Genomic DNA, 20,571 nt, shown 5'->3' with positions numbered 1-20,571 from the left:
AAGGGGAAACATTTAAATGTCTTGGAATAGCCTAGTCAAAGCACAGACCTCAATCTAATGGAGAATCTGTGGTATAACTTAAAGATTGCTGTACACCAGTGGAACCCATCCAACTTGAAGGAGCTGGAGCAGTTTTGACTGAAGAATGGACAAAAAATCCAGTGGCTAGATGTGCCAAGCTTATAGAGACATACCCCAAGAGACTGTCAGCTGTAATTGCTGCAAAAGGTGGCTCTACAAAGTATTGACTTTCGGGGGGTGAATAATTATGCGCGCTCAAGTATTATTTTGCATCTTCAAAGTGATAGGCATGTTGTGTAAATCAAATGATACAATCCTCCCAAAAATCCATGTTATTTCCAAGTTGTAAGGCAACAAAATAGGAAAAATCCCAAGGGTGTGAATACTTTCACAAGCCACTGTATGATATTGAAATAATAATAATGTGTTGTATTGCTAAATATCTAACTTCCATGGCAGCAGCCTCATTGAGCAGTCAGCTCATATTTAGAAGTAATACACTTCCTTGGCCCGACACACCAACAATTCAGTCAGACAGTCTGTCGGTTCCCCGAGCTTGCAGTAAATTGAACAATCAGGAGTGGTATTTGATGGCATTAAGGCTGGAGATGAAAGGAAGGACACTTCATTCATCAGGGGGTAATGGGGCTGCTGCCTCTCACTTTCTGTCCAATCAAATGGGACTCCGTTAATTATCCTTGCCATTAATTAGGTTGCTATCCTATCCAGGGGAAAGCGGTTACTCTTCATAGACAATATACCCATATTACCAACTCATCAGCCTCCTTCATTTTTCTCTCTCTCTCTTACTCTCTCTCTCTCTCTCTGTGTGTTCAGAGCCCAGCATGCCTTTGTCGCCAAAGTGAGGAAATAATATTGGCAGAGAAGGGGGTGTGGTGCATCTTGATAAACTGATTTAACTACAGGTGGTGGCCTAAGTGTTATAACGTGGTGGAAATAGCAAACACTTTTAATAGGGAATTCACCACTGAATCTATCCTATCTTGCATAACTATTATGTATTCATACACTAGCTAGCTCTTTCCAGTTTAATTGACACAAGTGAATATGAATATTTGCTTAGCTGATGTGAGTGACACTGCTTTAATGTGACTAAACCATCGCTTCAAACGAGAGATGGATAGTCATAACACATTTCCCACATCAAGTCCTGTGAGTTCCTCCAGAGTGACACAATGCTTATTCAGAGGTGTCTGCCTCTGCCTATGTGACGGAGAGACATTTACAATTAAAATAATGAAAGGCTGCTTGGAGAATTCAGCTCCTCCATTTTATAGCCATTGATGTGCCACACAATTAGTCCCAAGTGAGCAGGCAAACAGGGGGACAACTAATTCCTTTATTATTATCAGGTACCAAAGGTGGTCCTTCAAAGACTCCTACTTGTATGTCCTTAATTTATTAGATAACAATATGTGCTAATGCATGCATAGCGTGTGCACACACACACACACACACACACACACCTGCATACCTACATACCTACATACCTACATACTTGCATACCATATACAACCATGGGGCAATCAATCTTCTTTTGATGCCATATCAATTGTGTTACGTTTTCCATTACTGTACGTGTGCAGTCCATAAATGCAATGGGTGGAGTAATGGGTACTGATATGGATGCCTATGCTGCAGGGCCAAATCTATATATCATGGAAGTTACTGTATGAGGCCAACACTATGCATAAAGTGTGTATACTGTACTGTGTGTATAATAAACTAAATACATGAAAGCAGTTTGCTTTTATTTTGCAAAAATCTAGACAGAGTATGTAAACCGCAGTCTCTCTAGTTGTCTCAAAATAATTTGCTACGTAATTTGCTACTCTAAATGATCAGGATTACATCCCAAATGGCACCCTATTCCTCCAGGCCTCTGTTAAAAAATAGTGCAATAAAAAGAGAATAGGCTGCCATTTGGGACACAACCCAGGTCTCCTGGCAGATCTCCTGTCATTGCGTTCAATGATCTCTGTTCTTCAATAGTGATGTTGCATGGTGGGAGGTGGTCGGGTGATTTAATCATAAGCAGCTCATTACTGTTTGAATACTGCTATACCGTCTAAATAACCTGAAGTCTTAAAGCTAAGGCTAATGATTGGTGAACATTGCCTATATCATAATAACAAGCTAAGAGACATGGTTTCCTGACTACCTACCAAGCTACTGTACGTAACGGCACTCTCAGACAGATTGTCTGGAAAGTGGTTCCTAGTTCCTAGTATCTCATCCAATCCCTTTAATGAGGTTTGAGTGTTTACTACATCATTGGTTACGTGTGGCTTTACATTGATCTACATATCACAGTGTCTACCAATCTGCAACTTTTTGCTCACTCCCGAGGGAGTCTGTCAGTCCTTCCTGTGTGATTATATTAATAAACCAGATCCAGGTCTAATCATTAGACAGCAACACCTACTTTACATGAGCATGCTAGGTTACTTTAACTATATCTGGGAAAAGGGGGTAATTTTGGGGGGCATTCATCATTGTGTCCCCTACAAGAAACAGATTTGATGAAGACCTGGGTTACCTCCCAAATGGCACCCTATTCCCTTTATAGTGCACTGCTTTTGATTTGGTCCCATAGGGCTCTGGTCAAAAGCAGTACACTATGTAGGGAATAGGGTGCCACCTGGGACGTAACCCTGATGAAGACCTGGGCCCTTATCAAGAAAGCGACTCAGAGTAAGAGTGCTGATCTAGGATCACCTGTCCATATAATCATATTCATTAGGATCTAAAATACAAAACTGATCCTAGATCAGCACTCCTACTGTGAGAGACTTTGCGGATATGGACCCAGATGAAGACCTGAGTAGTCAAAAGGTTGTCACTAGTAAATCATATGGGAGCATTGAATGCAGTGTGCAGAGTCTCTTTTCACCTTTCTTTCAAGAAACAACCATTACATGACAATTTGTTTATCCGCTCTGGAGAAAGGTCAGAGGTGAACAGGGATTATTGCACTAGAAAAATCATTACAATTGAATGACGTTTGTTAACATGCTGCTTTGGTATCAGTCTCCTAAACTGCCTGTCTACCCGCTGTGGAACAGTTCCATTCCTTAGTGATAGGATATAGGAGCTGTGATTGATAGTGGCGGGAGACACTGTTTCCCAACATGCACCATGTTGTCTCGCAGTGGTTTTACACTACAGAGAGCAATCATTGATGTGGGAAAGGGAGATGAGGGGGGAAGTCGAAGAAAGAACAGACAGAAACTGACACAAACCAAATCATAAATGAGACATAGTATCAAGCTACAGTACATGTGACAGAATGCCAGGGTGCACAGAATGGGCTAAAAGGGCTTCCAAAAGACAGCTGAAGGTCAGACAAACAATTCCAACTTGTGCCAGACGAGGAAGCTCTTACCAGCAGCAGCCCCAGCAGTGGCTACAGTAGTCCCATGTATCGTATCAACTCAATGGTTATGTCCCAAAAGGAACCCTACTCCCTATAATGTGCACTACATTTGACCAGCCCTATGGGCCCTGGTCAAATGTAGTGAACTATATAGGGAAGAGGATGCCGTTTGGGACGCTCCTCAGCTTGTCCTCCAGCTGCATTGATTGAGCAGGGTGTCCGAGAGAAGGGCATCTTTAATTGTACACCAAATAAAGCTCTGAGGACTTTTTCTCTCTACAATGTTGCTGGATGGGCAGGGATTAATTAAAGTGAATCTTCAGCAGCCAGCCAGTGTTGTGGTGAGCGTTGTGCTGAACTGACTGAAGGGACTCAGGCTAAGTCCCAAATTGCACAATATTCCCTATGTAGTGCTCAAGCTATGGACAAAGTAGTGCACTACATTTGGAATAGGGTGCAATTTAGGAAGCAGACACAGTGATTTTCTGTGATGGTTGAGGGCCACCCACGGGGAACGATGCCTGCATGGCTGCTCAGCTATCTAAAAGTAGCTTTCTGTCTCTAGGAATAATAAGCAGTCTGTTGACTATGAGTGATAGAGAGATGTTTGCATTGTCAAACAATGAAGTTCATTTAAAAAATGTTACATTAGGCACATTTTGCATTTACATACTGGTTCAGATTTCCTCACTACTGTTAATGGGTCAGGCATGAAGTTCATTTAAAAAATGTTACATTAGGCACATTTTGCATTTACATACTGGTTCAGATTTCCTCACTACTGTTAATGGGTCAGGCATTTCAGTAACAAGGATACTTATTATTTATCACCTCATGTAGTGGAGGCTTTGTGACTGATCATGATATTGCTTTGTATTGATTTCAAATTTCTTATCTAATTTGTTTTATGGCAAGTCAATGCCTGTATTCTACAGTAGCATTTTAATGTTTCTCCAAATTGTGATGTTGATGTCATGCCACGGTAGTCTGTCACTGGCGACAGCACAAAAGGACAACAGAAACCACACTGGGCTGTCGGTATCCCAGCCTTCCTTTCCTTGGATCACAACACAACAAATCATTGGTTTCATTTGCTTTGTATCCTGGTACGGGCTGTCAATTTGCATTTCCTCTTCTACATTTAATTCCCCTCACAATACCACTGGAAACTGAAATGGCTGTCAAAGCGGTTATCCTGCAGTTAAAACATACGCTGTTATTCAAATCTCTACTCTGTGTTGCATCAATTGATGTTGCTCTGACAAGCTACGTACAATGCACTTTATTTTAATCTCCCCTTTTTTTACCACATCAGTTCGCTAAGACATCCACCCCCTCATATCACAATATCTCACCTTGAAAAATAAAGTCCTCCAACTAAAGACTAACCTGACCTGCATTTAATACTTCAAAGTCACATAGCTTAAGTGGGAAAAAATGAGGATGCCATCCTATCAGCTTCACATAAGTTATGGCTGCGAGGGAGCCTATAGACTATCTGTCTCATGGCATATTATGTGTGTAAATGATAATGCTAAAGGTTATTGTCATGCTTGGCTGGTGAGTCACAATGCATTGCCTCTGTGGAAGTTCAGGGGACAGTGGACAGTGCCTCTGTGGAAGGTGTCAGGGGACAGATCATTTGCTCAGTGGCATTTTCTCAGCAGCCAAAGGTTTGCACATTGTTGTTCTGCCTGTATACTTGAGGAACATGTTATTTGCTTTGTACATTATGAATGACAAGTACTTCAGACAGTGCTTAAACCTTGGTGTGACCTCATAGTGCAGGAATATAGTAAGGGAAATATGTCAATACAAATATCCACAACAATTAATTCAACAGTGTTGGTGTCTTCTACTGTATAATATCAACATTTTCCTATCCCTGAGGAGACATCTCTGATGAGTAACTCATAGAAAACTAATCATGGTGGAGAACAACCCCATAGCTACTCAGACATCTCCTGTGTCCAAACATTGACTTACCTGCTAATTGGAACATAAAAGGACATCCACAGCTATGTATACAAACATGTATTTTCCTAAATCAAACGAGAGAGAGAGAGAGAAAGAGAGAAAGAGAGAAAGAGAGAGCGAGAGAGCGAGAGAGAGAGATGGTAGATAATGCTGATGAGCTAGTTGTAATTAAGGAACACTGTTAGCTTCAGAGCGTGTTTTAGCTTGACCTTACATTGGTGATGAATGGTACAAGTCTAGCACATGACATATGTGCAGGGAGTCATCAATGTTACTGGGCAACTGCAACATATGAAGTAATTAATCATATAACCTAGAACCTAGTTTTTTAATTAACAACACAATTCATGGCCTTGTTTGTCTTCAAGGTTGGGGAGAAGGATGTGACTGAGGCACTGAGGTATTACTATGTGCATTGTTATCGATCTCTATGTGCAATGTTTTCCCTGTAAACTGGGAACATTTTTGTTCTACATGTCAAGCTATACAAAGCACTAAATGATTTCCATTTATGAAGGATCATATTTTAGACTGGTCAAATATTTACAGGCTAATTAATTAGTTAGAGGAGCTAGCAAAGTTTTGGAATTTAGTGTCAATTTTTCTGAATGTGACATTGCATTGGAAACAAAAATTTTTTTACATTGGGAGCGGCATTCAAGAGTATATTTGTTTTGGTGCCATCTTTTGTTTTCTAATGTGCTGTGCATTTGTGGCACATGATCTATCCACCAATAGAACCATTTCAGCAAAAAACTTGACCTCCCCCCATTTAATGCATCGATTTACCACTGTGGTGTTCCAGTTACTAGCTCACTTTTCAAATAGTGATCCATCACGTCCATATAATCACTCATGTCATAGGATTTCGGTCAAAAGGAGAAAGGGAGAAGAGTATTCATGGAAGTATGTGGAGCTGGGAGGCGTCCCAGCCATGTTGTAGGTTAAGTTACAGAACGGGGGATAATCTCATCAGGCATGGAGGTGTTTCAGACAGCCACGGTGACACCTGTCTTGTACCGAGCCGTACAGAGCCCATTCTGAGCACCGGCCAGCAGCTGGAGGAACAGAAGGCCTTGATATGAAGAGAAAGTGGATGCTGCTCGCTTGGCTGACCTCAGAACCAGAGCCAAATTATTTACAATCAAAGCTGCATGTCATATCTGCTTAACATTCATCGTAGGAGTTATATGCCGCAATGGTGCTGAATGTCAATGGGAAAGAAGCTCCGTGTTTGAGTTTTGAAAGCATCTAGCTGAAATGTTGGGGATATCAGTAAGGAATATGAAGGGTAATGAAAGGTGGCAGATGCAGGGGCTTGTGCACTGAAGCACATTGAGACAGTAAACTGCCAACTCTGACTGGTCTTGCCAAGATATACCAAATGTTATTTTATGAAATAATATTGCAATGGCCCAGCATACAATAACACATACACTGAGTGTATAATCCATGACATAGATAGACAGGTGAATCCAGGATCCCATGTTGATGTCACTTGTTAAATCCACTTCAATCTTGTCAGCTCAGGACTCGATCCAGCAACCTTTCAGTTACTGGCCCAACGCTCTAACCACTAGGCTAACTGCAGTGTAGATGAAGGGGAGAAGACAGGCTAAAGAAGGATTTTTAAGCCTTGAGACAATTGAGACATGGATTGTGTATGTGTGCCAGTCAGTGGGTGAATGGGCAAGACAAAATATTTAAGTGCCTTTAAACGGGGTATGGTAGTAGGTGCCAGGCACACGGTTTTGAATGTGTCAAGAACTGCAACACTGCTGGGTTTTTCATGCTCAACAGTTTTCTGTGTGTATCAAGAATGGTCCACCACCCTAAGGACATCCAGCCAACTTGACAGAACTGTGGGAAGCATTGGAGTCAACATGGGCCAGCATTCCTGTGGAACGCTTTCAAGGCCTTGTAGAGTCCATGCCTCGACTACTTGAGGCTGTGCTGAGGGCAAAAGGGGGTGCAACTCAATATTAGGAAGGTGTGCCTAATGTTTTGTACACTCAGTGTATGTTTATATAAGCCATGTAGTCAGTCAGTTAGCACTAAACCCAACACCCTGCTAATAGAAAAATAAGGGAGGGAATGGATGTCATTTAAAGAAAGGATTATTATACAGACTAACGGGTAACTGAACTATTACTTTCATTGGTGGACAGAGACATTGCTGCTCAACTTAAGCCAATTCTTGCTTTTGCAAAGCTGAAACTAGTTTAGTTGATTTTGAGGAATTTGGGGATTAGTGCACAGGAGGCTGCTGAGGGGAGGACAGCTCATAATAATGTCTGGAACAGAGCGAATGGAATGGCATCGAACACATGGAAACCATATGTTTTATGTATTTAATACCATTCCACTTATTCTACTCCTGCCATTACCACAAGCCCATCCTCCTAGTTAAGGTACCAACAATTTCCCGTGGTTTTGTGCTAATTGCTAAATCACCATTACAGGCTACTAACATTATTAACAGTATAATTCAACATAATACTCCAGCAAAAATATCCCAATAGGCACGTGCACAGATAGGGCTCGACCTGTGCAGAGTACATGGATAACGAGGGGTTTGGTGGCAATTGACACCATATGACATCAGTCTATTCTGTCAGTTAACCATTTTGTACATCCATAATATTCAAAAATGGACACAGAGAGAGATGGATATTATCCTGTCCCGAAGCAGCATGATATCACAGAGAGATGTTACATCCAAATGGCACCGTATTCGCTACATAGTGCACTACTGTACTTTTGACCAGAGCCCTATAGTAGTGCACTAGAATGACACACTGAGTGATGACCTCAGGCCTCTTGACTGCCTCTCGGCGAAGCTGGCACAGCTTATATCACAGGAACAGGAAGACAGGAAGTAGAGACTGGCTGTCACGGCAACTGATCCAGCTGCCACCACCACTGGCTCATTCAACAGAGCATCCAACATACCATGTGCAGAGGGCAAATTATGTTCTTAGCATATGTAAATCATGATATCAAAAACATTCTGGCAATATAGCTTTTTGTTTTGAATATAGCAACATCTCTTAGTCTTATTTTATTCTACTGTCATGTTGCAGAATTTCATAGAATATAGCTATTTGTTTTGAAAGTAGAAACAGCTCGTTGTCTTAGCTACTGTAATGTAAACATTTTAGCCATTTATGACAACATATTGACAGGAGAGAATATTAGTAATGGGTTCATTGTCCCCATTAACTTACTGTGCAGGTGTGAATTCCATTGTTAAAGTTGTCATGAGAGGTTTTCATTTGTCTGTCCTCTTTGGGAGCATAGTGGAGTTCTAAGGTTCACGTGAAGGCCGCCTATATCTGATGTAGTCAGCTGTCACACAATTGAAGAGTCACATCAAACACAACTCACCTCTCATATCCCTCAAATCCCAAAATGTTATCCCTCTCCTCCCACCTCTGTTTTGGGAGGGAGATTTATGTAGTGTCTGAAGTTTCGGCAAGCCTTCATCTTGGTAGAGGTTTATTTTAAGTTTATATTTTTTTCTGGTCAAAGAAAAACGTTTATTTCTTTTGGAGCAGTTATTTTATTTTCTGTGGATAGAGTCATTGAGTGTTCCTTCAGCAGTGTGCCGCAGTTACGCTGAATTGATGAGGATATGGAAGCCAGGTCACAGACGAGCAGCGCCTCTGCTCTGCTCATTTCTAGGGAAAGCTACATCATCTTTGAGAAAATCTAGCCTGACACCTCCCACATAATTTCTCGAGGAAAATCACATGCATTTTATATTTTCTCACTTACACAACTGGCCTCCTCAACTCAGCTGCAAACTTCAGGATAGGCCTACTGCAAAATCATATAGTCTAAAAGTGATGGTGACTCATACAATAGCTTTACACCGCACATACAGTTGGCCTGCAAGTGTATGTGTATGTGTCAGATTGCACCTTATAAACACTTGCACACAGGGCCGTGCACAGACCTTTCAGGGGGCAGGTGCTCAAACTGAAAAAAGGCTGCTACATACAGACAGTAATTTGATTCAATCATAATTATTCTCACAGGCCTTAAATATATCCACATGGTGTGAGTCAATGTGGTGGTGTAAGGCTTCTTATCACCACCTTTGTTGAGCAATTGTCCATGACAATATTGGCTGTTAAATGTATCTTATCTCTCTGATTACCTCATTGTATGTTCTCAACCACCACTGACAATAGCAACAAAACATTTGATTGAGTAAGATTATTATTCATTTCCTATGATTCCCCAAACTAATGAAAAACATTTCATTAGCAGGCTGAGTGAATAGGAGGGAGGAGAGTATTGTAATGAATTGCAAACCTTGGAGAGTTTAGAGCTGTGTCTTATCTCCTGCCTGACACCTGATTTACTCAGAGGGCGTCAAGCTTCTTTCATTCCCTCTTACGGCTATTTATAATGCATTCTCCCCAAACACTGAACTATGTGCTTCGAAAAAACAGTGCTGCTGCTCATCTGGCACTGGGATATAATTTGCTTTGCGCTCTCTCTCTCTCTCTCTCTCTCTGAGAGGGAAACAATAAATCCAATTAGTAACTTGTTTGCTTAGTTTTACATCTTTTAAACTTGCACACAGGCAAACCACACAACGAAAAATGTACAGTCCAGACAAAAATGTTTCAGCCCAGCAGTTTCATAGAAATTATATTATAACTGGTAATGGGTTTTTAAATGAACACAAAATGTGAGTAAAGCCGTAGTTAATATGATTTACTTAAATGATTCATTCACCCTGTGGATGTTTTTATCCATACTTTGGATCTAGGCAGTGAAGCACAATCACATCACCAAAACCGGGCAGAGATACTTCTACATCTGATGTTATGGTGGTCTTGAGCTAGAAGTGTCCCAAATGGCACCCTATTCCCTTTATAGAGCACTTTTTACAACTAGAGATAGGTGTCTGATAAAAAAAGTAATGCACCATAAGAGCTGGTATTTGAATTTAACCGTACATTCTGTGACAGCAACGGTCATAGAATGTTTTTTTTTGTTTCCTAGCAACAAGGGTGCAACTTGTTGTGATTTTTTTCCAACTTCTTTCCTATTTCAGCCCATTGTTACACAGCAAACCCAGGGAGGAGATGTTGCTAAATATAAATTACATTTGTAGTTTATTTCCAAAACGCTACAGTGGTTCTTCCTTTAAAAGTTGTGTCGTACCGCAGTACAGCTTGCGGGCTGCCGCAGAATTCTATGGCATGTTGTAAAAAAAAAAAATACTCAGGGATAGGCGTCCCGTTAATGGGACAGTTGTAAATCATGCAGCGCCTTATGTCAACATCGCAGATTTTAGAGAAACAACAAATGTCGGTACATATAAGTGTCTTATATCAGCTGAAAGATTAAATTATTGTTCATATAACTCCACTGTCCAATTTACAGTACCTATTACTGCAGAAAAATGCCATGCTGCTGTTTGAGGAGAGTTCCTAACAACAACACACTTTTTTTCACTGCAATAGGTTTGATAAATTCACCTCTGAAGGTGAAATGTGTACTTTTATTCTGAAATATTGCTCTGATTTATCATCCTAAGGGTTCCAGAGATAACATGAAGTGGCGTTTTGTTCGATAAAATAATGTTTCATATCGTAAAAAGGTCCATGTAGCATGCGCGATCGATTTTGTATTTCCACTCGTTCAATTAGCAAAAAAAGGAATCTGTTGATATCTAACCCGAAACATTATTTCAACCGGTCAATTCACGTTTTTATATATTCCTCAGAGATCCTAGAATGTAACCAGACTTCACTATATCATTAGGGGTGTCGTACATCCTATAGGACACCACATTTGGTCCGAGAGCTACGCCTTCATGGCACGCCGATGATGCATTTGATCGACTGTTTCTTTGTCAAATAAGCACCAATCGCTGTCAAACAAAGCTTTACGGGAGTATGCGTAAACCCTGTCTCAGTCGCAAAATGTAGGCGCTAACCTTTTGCGAAAGCATGCCTTTTCCTTTTTGACAAGAAGTATAACAATATTCAGAGTTATGAAAACTGGTTGTTTTGTAAATGTTGAACTTATAATATGGCTACTAATACTGGAAAAGCTAAATCAAAGGCCAAGTATTCAGATTTGACAATATTCTTGCAGAAAAATGTAATAGGAATGCAAATGACTCTTTCACGATTTGCCCAAATGTACCTGGCGACTTCACACCAAATGTCATGTAGCTCGCTCAAACTTCAGCACATACACTGCTGCCATCTGTGGACACCATCGGAATTACAACCAGAGTGATGGCTGGAAGTGGGACCTTTCGGTTGCATTTCAAAGGTGGTGGTAGAAAAAAATGGTTGGTTTTGTGTTTGTATTTTCTTCTACCAGATCTATTATTTTTTATTCTTCTTACATTCAATTCACGTTTTTCAAAATCTTAAAAGTGTTTCCTTTCAAATGGTACCAAGAATATGCATATCCTTGCTTCAGGGCCTGAGCTACAGGCAGTTGGATTTGGGTATGTCATGTAGGCAAAAATTTAAAAAAAAGTGGGCTATCCCTAAGAAAATTGCAACAGTTTTAGTAAGTAATACTGAAGTCGTGCACATTTATCAGTTTCTATTTAGGTTAATGTCACCCATTCACTGTCAGTTAGAGGCACAGTAGACCCAAAAGCATAGTCAGTGCTCTAACTCCCCCTTGCTATGGTCTGGAGCAATGAAGTGGTGACGCAGGGTACCGTACTAAACCTCAAATGACCTCTAAGTACCGCAGCATAATCACAAAACTTTTATTTGAGTAACAACTGTATTTTCCCAAAATCATCAGTCCTCATGTCAAGTGAAATTCCCCCATTGTATTTACCCAAGTTCTCTCTTAACTTCAGGACCACTGACAGTTTTTTGTTGTTGTTGTTGCCTGATGCAGGACTCTAGTGCCAGAGAAGAGAGACTCTCAGACTGAAAACGACTCCATTAATTTCTGAAAAGATCAATTTGTGCCACAGTTTAGATGACCGATTGATCAACGTTCTAACTTCCCCTTTTGAAAGTGTGATGCAATGAAAGAATGCTACCATCTACCACTAACGGTCGTGGAATAAGCTATCTTTTAAAGTAAGTACCACTGTATATACACACATTTATCATCAGAAGGTATTGCTATAGTTACCTTCATGTGTGAGTAAAATATTACTGTTCTCAGATTTTCATAGATTTTAAATGTGTGTGAAACTGTTTTAGTTTGTTTTGCAAAACACTATATATCTACTGTTTAGCTCAGGGAAGGGCAACTTGTGGCTGACCCCCTTTTGTAGGATAACAGGATCAATTTCCGACTGAGTTTTAAGAACACAATCGGGGGCTCAACCAGACCTGGGATAACTATAATTAATATATGTTGTGGAAAGTATTAAAAAAAAATTGAGGATCAATAGTTATGTTGGAGGTGACGACAACTATTTCAATATAGATTTTAAAAAGTACTACTTTTAAAACTATTTGAATTCACATCTGAGAAAGCAACAACTTTAAACAAATATTTGAAAACATTTCTCAGAAAGTGACTACTTTTTAAAACTTTTTTGAATACAGAAAGAAACTTCCTAAACAAATATTTGAATACAAATGTCAGGAAGTGACTACTGTTCATAAACTATTTGATTTGCCGCCTTCAGCTATGGCAGGGCTGCATCTGGAACTGCATGTTGCAGATAGAAATATAATAAATAGAGCATAAACAATGTCCTATAATATTTAAATATATATGACAGTGGGTAATTTATGATCAAATTGTGTACATTTCCATTCTCTTGAACAGGCCCCAGGTGCAGATAATCAAGTCAAACCAAGTAACCAATGATAGTGTATAGAGTGTTACATATTTTTTTATTAACGCTGACAGTGTTGAATGTTGAGTCTGTGGACCCATATAAACACCAGAACAGTGTTAACACACTGTTAGTGTTAAGCCTTATTGAAATATTTCCCCAAGTGTATTGCCTTTCGAGTAAATTGTAGTTATCACCCATGAATGTATTTTGTAAGGACAAAGACATGGTTGTTGCATTCATCTATTTTTAGTCCTATGGACTTCACCAAGTGAGCTCCGAAGTGAATATGTTATCATTAAAAACAAAAATAATACTTTTTTGAATTGTTTGTTTCAATATCAATAATTCCAGTCGTTGCCAATGGTTGCCTTTAGTTGATTCTCTACATTCGACTACCTTGAGTATTTGAAAAGTTGGTATTTTCAAATAAATAAAAAAATACATCTATTTTCTGCCCAGGTCTGAATACATGTCTGTCACTAAACAACCCCATGACATGATTAGATAGTGAAAAAACATGGTCATTCCATGGATTATTTAGCTTTTTGATTTAGAATTTTTTTGTATACCTGTGTATATAAAATTTGACCTTTAATACTATAGCCCATAGAAACACATTGAATAGCACATTCTTAACTGGAATAACAGACAGTCAAAAAATAAAGAATAAAGAATAAGGTTTTGAAGCTTGTGCGAGCAAGGAGGCCTACGAACCTGACTTACTTACACCAGCTCTGTCAGGAGTAATGGGCCAAACTTAAACCCAACTTATTCTAGGAAGCTTGTGGAAGGCTACCCGATACCCAAGTTAAACAATTTAAAGGCAATGCTACCAAATTCTAAATGAGTGTATATAAACTTCTGACCCACTGGGAATGTGAGTAAATAAATAAAAGCTGAACCAAATCATTCTCTCTACTATTTTTCTGTAATTTCACATTCTTAAAATAAAGTGGTGATCCTAACTGACCTAAAACAGGGAATTTGTATTAGGATTAAATGTCAGAAATTGTGAAAAACTGAGTTTAAATGTAGTTGGCTAAGGTGTATGCAAACTTCCGACTTCAACTGTATGTGCCAACTGCTGTCTGTAACGTCCAAAACATTTTGGCTACAAACTCATATGATCCTCTATGGAAAGATAAGATTCTCACAAACAGTTTAGTGTTCTCTAGTTCCTAAAACCCCCACAAGTGTCACGGGACTACTGTTGTTGCAGACAACCAACTATTATTTACAATTCATTGGAAGTCGTTATGGATTGGGCCGAGGTTGAGCGCTTGTTGATGACGTCACTCGCAAAGCACTTTTGGTCGCCACGGAAATTATGTTGTGACTGGGGGGTAACGGAGAAAATTGTTTGTCTTTTAGAAGGAAAATGTTTGCATTATTGTTTTGAGTCACTTTTCAGAAGTTGATAAAAATCACAAAATACATTTTTAAACGTAATTTGAGAGTTGCCAGGATAGTCAGGAAAGATGCTAAAAACTAGCAGCTGATACGCTAGGTGGGCATCATAAGATTTGTGGCGTTTATTTGGATTGTATTAGGCTATGGGAAAGGGAGACTGGATGTCTGAATCGTAAAACATCGTGATAATGGATTCTGATGGTTGTCGATTCCAGGTTTGATTGTTTATGTAACACCAGTGAATTTGAGCACTGTTTCCATTGTGTGGAACCAGGTTAGGGTATTTAATGTTGAAAAGCAACCTCTATAGAAAAACATAACTGCATATGTTTCTGGAAATTAGCTAGGTTGAATTTGGTTATTTGAGCTTTTCCCCTGATACGTAGACATCTGTAACAGGGGCAAGTTGTTGTTTTTTTCTCTTGAGGAACTAACAGATGTAAACATGAGTCTCTGAGTAATTTTGCCATCTGAAGCATTATAGTAGTGAGTTTTCGTATAGTTTGTTTTTTGCTGATAAAAGTGGTTTGTTTATTTGTTTACTGGTTATGGTCAATTTTAGGGTTTGATTTAACTTAGTTAAACATTATGTTCTGGCGTGTTTAAGTAGGATTCTTTATTCCGGGACGGATGGGAGTTATCTAAAACAAGTCAATTAAAACCTGTTTTAAGGAGGCTGCGAATTTTCGCAGCTTTTTGTTAAAAATCGCGCAATAATGTTATCAGGTTAATTGTATCTAAGGGTAGCATGTTCATTTAAGTAAACATATACGTAGACGATGTTTAAACTTATGATTAATGATATGAGTCAAAGGGGAATTATCATTAGGTTTAGTTCACTTATTGAGTTTCTGAATCGAAGTAGCATAGTGAATGCTAGTTAGGCGTGTTGTGTCTCACTTTAAGAAGCCTCCTGTGATTATAATCTTGGGGAGAGTGGGGGAGAGAGCGGCCATAAACGACCAAATTGAAAAAGGTCTGGAAGTCTTGATTATCCATTAAGGTTTGCAAATATATACACATAAAACATATGTTAGGACTATTTGTTTTAGTGCAAAGGTATTTTAAAGAGGCACACTCACATATGGAACCTTATGAGTTTTTATTTTATGAGTTTTAATTACACAAGTGATTTTTAAAATTTATTTTAAGGATAAAGGGTTCTTTAATATGTCTAATGTAGTATGGAACATGACTATAAAAGGGTGGTATGACCTATTGACCTTATCATGGTTGTTTTTGGGGGTCTGATCAGCCTCGGGGGAGAGCCATTTGTATAATGAATTGTGGTCAGTTGGGTTACTAATTTTAAGATAAATGAGTTATGATGGAGTTTTAGTTTGGGGTTTAGAATTATTGTTTGAATCCCTGAGGAGAAATTGTTTCAGGATTCTGATTTACAATATTAGCTGTGAAGGTTTTGAATGGGCTATTATGGATTTGATATTACAACAGAAAATAGTTCTATTTATCATTGAGAATAAATAGGGGTGATAAATTACTGTAGATAAGGTATTCCACACTATGCAACATATATTAAATTCATGTTATTGTCAGATAGAATACTGAGGATCCCTGAAGGAAAGAGCTTGTAAAGTGTAGGAAGGATTTTGATATGGTTAGCATTAGTTTAGGCTCTGGTTAACTATTAGGAGTTTTTTTTTAAATATTATTAAATTTAACAGGAATATAGGACATCTGTGGTGATTTAGGATTATTGTAAGGATTAAGATAGATTGATTAAGGAAATGTAAGGACTTTAGAGATGGCCACTTATAGACATGTTTTTTCTAAAATCAATGATTTTAGATAGTCAAACAGTGAGATGCAAAGTTGCATTTTGAGAGATAGGAGAGAAATGAATTACTGTTTAAATCAGTAAATATATATATTTAAGAACATATATAAATAGCACAGATACTTCTTAAACTAGATAAGACACTGGACAGAGAATTGATACAGGATTGGGATGAATGGATGCCCAAGGGAGAATTGGACATACATGATAATGTCAGAAAATAAGGAAAATGTACTAATCCTACCTAAGTCATTATTTAGGGTATATAAGGTTGTTACCTGGGCAGAGCCAGGTATCAAAAAGGGGGGTGGGTAAGTTAGAGGCCTATTGGATAAGAAACTAATAATTTAAAAAAAGTGTTTTAGCTAACAAATAGGCATATAAGTTAAAGATATAATCAGATAAAACATATGAGAAACTGTTTGTTAACCAAGCCTGTATGTCCAGGATTTTATGCATTACAGGTGAACTACAGGTGAAGTCACTCAATCCAGTCCCAGAGGCTTATTGGGGGGGACCATACCAAGGACTCCTGGTGACAGCTAGCTGAAAGAGCTACCCGGATTCATATCACACGGCGGGAGGGTAAGACACAATGACACTGTCGGACAATAAACAGTGTTCAAGAGGAGAACTGGAATTAACAGAATTCCGGGGACCATCTCTCGAATGAAGAAAATCCTTCCTGTCTTCTCACCCCTGTTTTTGTTCATAGAAGTGAAGGTGTGTCTGGCTCTTGCTAGTGATGTGTTCTCGGGGAGAGGGTGGGGCTTCACATGGAAGCTGTTCGTCTGAGCTGTCTTATCGTGGGTGACATATTCCTGATACAGCACGTCCTACTTGAGTATGCGGAGAGTGGTAATTTGACCCATGGATTAGACGATGAGGATTTTGTTCCAAAACAAGCATAAGAGATCCCTAGATCTGGGTAGACAGGAAGTTAGAGTAGAGGTTGGGAAGGATCTCTCAATGGGGTTTATGAAAACCAAATGGGGCCTCTAACTACATGGCAGTCTAGGACTCTGAGCTATTATGGCATATATCGGTGCAGGTTCCCATATTGATCGTGGACACAGGTCGTAGCTCATTTGGAGAGAGAGGGCTCACCCAGTATGGGACCAGATGGAGTATAGTAAGGGTTGGTGTTTCGGACAGTGTTCCCGAGCAGAGGAATTATTGTATAAAGGTGCGAATTAACATTAAGGTGGTCAATACCCAGGATCTCGGGTTATGGTATGTAGGCTTCGACCAGTTTTCTGATACTATGGTACCATTCCAGGGGGCAGAAGTTAGAGTTGATAAGGAGAATATGATTGACCGAAGTTCAACCAATCTCTCTAACACAACGGCTACTCCTAGTGTAATAATCCAGGGTAAAGGACCAGTACGAATAGTTCAGACCAAAGACCTTAAAGAAGTTATAGAGGTGGAGACTGGGTTTGGGGATTTCAACTTTTGGTTGGAATGGATTCAATATACGGCCAGATCAGTATCTAAAGAAGAATGTTATGCCTGTGAAAATGCAAAACCCCAGTAAACAACTATCCCTTTTCCACTAAATGGAATTAATTCCCCTAAGGGAATGGCCTGTATGGTAAAGCTGTTCATGAAAGCAGGAATGCCAGATAATGGGCAGGGCTGACATCTGGTGGTTGTGTGGGGGAATGATTTTATGGACAGGATTGTGTGTCCTTGTTCATTTGGGAATGCCTTTCACACTCATTTAACACCGAGACATGAAGTTTAGCCAAATGGGAGAAAAGAGCTACTCCATCTGGGTCTCTTATTGACAAAGTATACATTGATAACATTGGGGTTCCACGGACGTGGACTGGATTAATTATATTTATTATAATCAACAGCGCTTTAACAATTATACCAGAGATGCTATTTAAGGTTTTGCAGAACAGACTGAAGCTACCAGCCTGATGGCTTGGCAGAATAGAATTGCATTAGATATTGTCACGCCCTGGTCGAAGTATTTTGTGTTTATCTTTATTTTTTTGCTCAGGCCAGGGTGTGGCATGGGTTTTTGTATGTGGTGTGTATGTATTGGGATTGTAGCTAGTGGGGTGTTCTAGTTAAGTCTATGGCTGTCTGAAGTGGTTCTCAATCAGAGGCAGGTGTTTATCGTTGTCTCTGATTGGGAACCATATTTAGGCAGCCATATTCTTTGAGTTTTTCATGGGTGATTGTCCTTAGTGTCCTTGTTCCTGTCTCTGTGTTAGTTTACACTAGTATAGGCTGTTTCGGTTTTCGTTACGTTCTTTGTTTTGTAGTGTTTATAATTGATTCGTGTTTTACGTTTGTTCATTAAACATGGATCGCAATCTACACGCTGCATTTTGGTCCGATCCTTGTTCCACCTCTTCGTCAGAGGAGGAGATAGAAGAGAACCGTTACAGAATCACCCACCACAAAAGGACCAAGCAGCGTGTCAACAGGCAGGAGCAGCCCAAAGAGGAGATACGTAATAAGGATTTCTGGACATGGGAGGAAATCCTCGACGGGAGAGGACCCTGGGCTAAACCAGGGGAGTGTAGCCGCACCAAGGTGCAGCAGGAGAGGAGGCAACAGGAGCAGCCCAAAGAGGAGTACAGTATGGACTATACTTCTTGGGAGGAGATAGACAGGTGGGCGGTCGACCCAGGGAGAGTGCCGATGCCCGCCTGGGATTCGATGGAGCAGTGCGCGGAAGGTTATCGGAGAATGGAATTGGCGAAGCAAGCACGGCGGCGCGGATGGAAGCCCGAGAGTCAGCCCCCAAAATTTCTTGGGGGGGGGCTCACAGGGAGTAGGGCTACGCCAGGTAGGAGACCTGCACAAACTCCCTGTGCTTACCGGGGGGCTAGAGAGACCGGGCAGACACCGTGTTATGCAGTGGTGCGCACGGTGTCACCAGTGCGGGTGCATAGCCCGGTGCGGTCTATTCCAGCTCCGCGTATTGGCCGGGCCAGAGTGGGCATCGAGCCAGGTAAGGTTGGGCAGGTTCGGTGCTCAAGAGCTCCAGTGCACCTGCACGGTCCGATCTACCCAGTACCACCTCCACACACCAGCCCTCCGGTGGCAGCTCCCCGCACCAGGCTTCCTGTGCGTGTCCTCGGTCCAGTACCACCAGTACCAGCACCACGCATCAGGCCTACAGTGCACCTCGCCTCTCCAGTGCTGTCGGAGCCTTTCTCCTCTCCTGCGCTGCCGGAGTCTCCCGCCTGTTCAGCGCAGCCAGAGCCTTCCTCCTCTACAGCGCTGCTGGAGTCTCCCGCCTGTTCAGCGCAGCCAGAGCTGCCAGCCTGCATGGAGCAGACAGAGCTGTCGTCGTACATGGAGCAGCCAGAGCTGTCAGTCTACATGGAGCTGCCAGAGCTGTCTGTCTGCATGAAGCAGCCAGAGATGTCAGTCTGCATGAAGCAGCCAGAGATGTCAGTCTGCATGGAGCAGCCAGAGATGTCAGTCTGCATGGACCAGCCAGAGCTGTCAGTCTGCATGGAGCAGCCAGAAATGTCAGTCTGCATGGAGCAGCCAGAGTCTGTCCAGAGCTGCAGTCAGCCAGAGCTGTCAGTCTACATGAAGCCGCCAGAGCTGTCAGTCTGCATGGAGCAGCCAGAGATGTCAGTCTGCAGCTGTCAGTCTGCAAGGAGCTGCCAGTCTGCAAGGAGCTGTCAGTCTGCAAGGAGCTGCCAGTCTGCAAGGAGCTGTCAGTCTGCAAGGAGCTGTCAGTCTGTAAGGAGCTGTCAGTCTGTAAGAAGCTGTCAGTCTGCAAGGAGCTGCCAGTCTGCACGGAGCCGCCAGAGCTGCCAGTCTGTAAGAAGCCGCCAGAGCTGTCAGCCTACATGGAGCAGCCAGAGCCGCCAGTCAGCATGGAGCAGCCAGAGCCGCCAGTCAGCATGGAGCAGCCAGATCTTTCAGTCTGCCAGGATCCGCCAGTCAGCCAGACTCTTCCAGATCTGCCAGTCAGCCAGACTCTTCCAGATCTGCCAGTCAGCCAGACTCTTCCGGATCTGCCAGTCAGCCAGACTCTTCCAGATCTGCCAGTCAACCAGACTCTTCCAGATCTGCTAGTCAACCGGACTCTTCCAGATCCGCCAGTCAGCCGGGATCTGCCAGAACTGCCAGTCGGCCAGGATCTGCCAGTCAGCCAGGATCCGCCAGTCAGCCAGGATCTGTCAGATC

This window comes from Oncorhynchus tshawytscha, linkage group LG29, assembly GCF_018296145.1.
Source record: "Oncorhynchus tshawytscha isolate Ot180627B linkage group LG29, Otsh_v2.0, whole genome shotgun sequence".
Classification (NCBI taxonomy): Eukaryota; Metazoa; Chordata; class Actinopteri; order Salmoniformes; family Salmonidae; genus Oncorhynchus; species Oncorhynchus tshawytscha.
Note: the sequence above shows the minus strand (reverse complement) of the source record.